Raw genomic sequence first — 3,091 nt, 5'->3', positions numbered from 1 at the left:
TTTCCCCTTAAAGATCAGAACAAAGACAAGTGTGTCCACTTTCACTACTCTCATTTGACATAGTACTGGATGTCCTAGCCAGAGAAACAAGGAACACAAAGAAATAAAAGACTCGAAAAAAAAAAAGGAAGAAGTAAAATTTTCTTTTTTTTAATAACATGAACTTACATGTAAAAGAATCCTAAAAAATTCACAAAAAATTTTGAATAAACAAATTTAGTAAAGCTGCCAAATACAAGATCAATATATAAAAGACAAGAATTTTGTTTTGTTTCATTTTTTTTTCCAATATGGAATGCTTCCCAGTTTTCATGTCATCCTTGTTCAGTGATCAAGCTAATCTCTGCATCATTCCAATTTTAGTATATGTGCTGCCAAAGTAAGCACAAGACGAGCATTTTAACACTCTAATGATGAACTATCTGAAAAAATAAAGAGAACAATCTAATTCACAATAGCATCAAAACTAATGAAATACTTAGGATAAGATTTAACTAAGAAGATGAAAGATATGTACCCCATAAACTATGACATTGATAAAGAAATTGAAGGAGACATAAATGGAAAGATAGCTCATATTTATGAATGGTAAGAATTAACATTGTTAAAATGTCCATACTACCAAAAACCATCTGTAAATTCAATTCCTATCAAAAATCCAATGTTAGGGGTGCCTGGGTGGCTCAGTGGGTTAAGCCACTGCCTTCGGCTCAGGTCATGATCCCAGGGTCCTGGGATCGAGCCCTGCATCAGGCTCTCTGCTCATCAGGAAGCTGCTACCTCTTCTCTCTCTGCCTGCCTCTCTGCCTGCTTGTCATCTCTCTCTGTCAAATAAATAAATAAAAAATCTTTTAATAAATCCAATATTATTTTTTTACAGAAGTAAGTAAAGAATCCTAGAATTTATATGAGACCATAAAAGACAAATAATTAAAGCAGTTCTGAGAAAGAATGAAGAAGTGAAATTACACTTCTTGATTTGAAACAATACTACAAAGCCCTCATGCTCAAAACAATAAAGTATACTGGTATAAAAACAGACCAATAAACAAGTAGAACAGATTTGAGAGTCCAGAAATAAATCCTTTCATACAGTCACCTAATATTTGACAGGGGCCAACATATATAATGGGTAAAGATAGTCTGTTCAATAAATGATATTTAAAACTGAATAGTCACATAAACCAGCATGAAACTGGAAGCTTATATCACTCATAAATCTTAACTTGAAATAGATCAAAGACTTAAATGTGATGCATGAAACTAAATTTCCTAAAGGAAAACATAGGAAAAATTCTCCTTGACATTGGTCTTGCCAATAGTTTTTGGATACCAGGCCAAAAACACAAGCAAAAGAAGCAAAAATAAATAAATGGTATTACATTAACTAAAGTTTCTGCATTGCCAAAAAAAAAAAAAAAAGAGAGAGAGAGAGAGAATGAAAACACAATCCACAGAATGGAAGAAAATACTTACAAATCTTATATCTGAAAAGAGGTTAATAATCAAGAGATACAAATAGAAAAAAATATATCATTAAAAAATAGCAAAAGGATCTCAATAGACTTTTTTTTTCAAAAAAGTTATATAAATGACCAACAGGAGCATTAAAAAGTGCTCAATGTAAAAACTCAGGGCAAATTCATTATGTTGTTGTTTACCTCTGAAAAACACAATATTACTACCTATTAGAATATATACTACCAAAAAATTAAAACTAACAAATTTTGGTAAATATTGGGGAAAATGGGGAACTTATGCACTGTGATAGGGATATAAATTTGTATGGAAAACAGTATGGAGACTATTCATATTATTAAAAGTAAAATTACCATATGATTCAGTAATCCCACTTCTAGGTATATATCTAAAGGAAACGAAGTCACTATTCGAAGACATATCTGCACTCTTATGTTCATTATAAAATTATTAACTCTAAGCAAGAGATGGAAATAACTTCAGTATCCATTAATGGATGAATGAATAAAATAAGTATGGTAAATATATACTATGGAATACTACTTAACCATGAAAAATTAAGAAATACTGCTTTTTACAACAGCATAGATGGATCTTGAAGGTATTATACTAAGTGAAATATTTCAAAGATTTTATATATATTTTTTAATTTATGTATTATGATATCCCTTACATACAGAATCTGAAGAAAAAGCAAACTAATGGAAACTTAGAGTTGAGTTGACAAGAGGTGAACCTGGGGTGGAATAAGGTGGTCAAAGGGCACAAACTTGCAACTATAATATGAAAAAGTTCTGGGGATCTAATGTACAGCATGATGATCATAGTTAATAATATATACATACTTTTTTATTGTGCTTCCCTTTATTAAACTTTACATATATCACATTCTTACAAGTTGAAAGTTTATAGCAATCTTGTATAAAAGAGGTCTGCTGCCACCATTTTTCTAAACATTTGTTCATTTTGTGTCTCTCTGTCACATGTTGGTAATTCTTGCAATATTTCAAGTTTTTTCATTATTATTGTATTTGTTATGGTGATCTGTGATCAGTAATTATGACCCACTGAAAACTCAGAACTAGTTTACTTAAGGTATATACATTGTTTTTCTTTAAAGACATAATGCTTTTGAACAGTACAGTATAGTGTTTATTTTTTATATGCACTGGGAAACATAATTTTTTATTTGCACTGGGAAACCAAAAAAAATAATAATGATTTGACTTAGTTGATTGAGATAATCACTTTATTGAGGCAGTCTGGAACAAAACCCACAAGACCTCTGAAGTTTATCTCTACTGTACTATATACATAAAAGTTGCTAAGAGAGTAGATCTTAAAATTCCTTACAATACATGCATAAAAAACAGAGGCAACTATATGAGATAGTAGATGTATTAACATTTTTATGTAGATTATATTGCAATACAGATGTATACCAATTTATCAAATGGTACAGAATTTACACAATGTTAAAAGTTTGCAGTGTTATAAGAAATCATTTCTTAAATTTACAAATTATAATATGTCAATTATTTTTCAATAAAGCTCGAAAAAACTTTTTGTAGAATTAATCTATTTTTCAAAAAAGGAATTAAGGAAGTAGAAA

General features: G+C 29.8%; 1 non-coding gene across 1 annotated transcript; it reads right to left on the bottom strand.

Moving 5' to 3' along the window:
- Positions 1 to 284: 284 nt before the first annotated feature.
- LOC131828410 (U6 spliceosomal RNA) lies at positions 285 to 387 on the bottom strand. Its single transcript, XR_009352421.1, has one exon. It is a non-coding gene; the product is annotated as a U6 spliceosomal RNA (small nuclear RNA).
- Between the last annotated feature and the right edge of the window lie 2,704 nt (positions 388 to 3,091).

This window comes from Mustela lutreola, chromosome 3 (genome assembly GCF_030435805.1).
Source record: "Mustela lutreola isolate mMusLut2 chromosome 3, mMusLut2.pri, whole genome shotgun sequence".
In the NCBI taxonomy this organism is placed as follows: Eukaryota; Metazoa; Chordata; class Mammalia; order Carnivora; family Mustelidae; genus Mustela; species Mustela lutreola.
The sequence above is the reverse complement of the archived record's forward strand: the minus strand, read 5'-3'. Positions and strand labels throughout refer to the sequence as shown.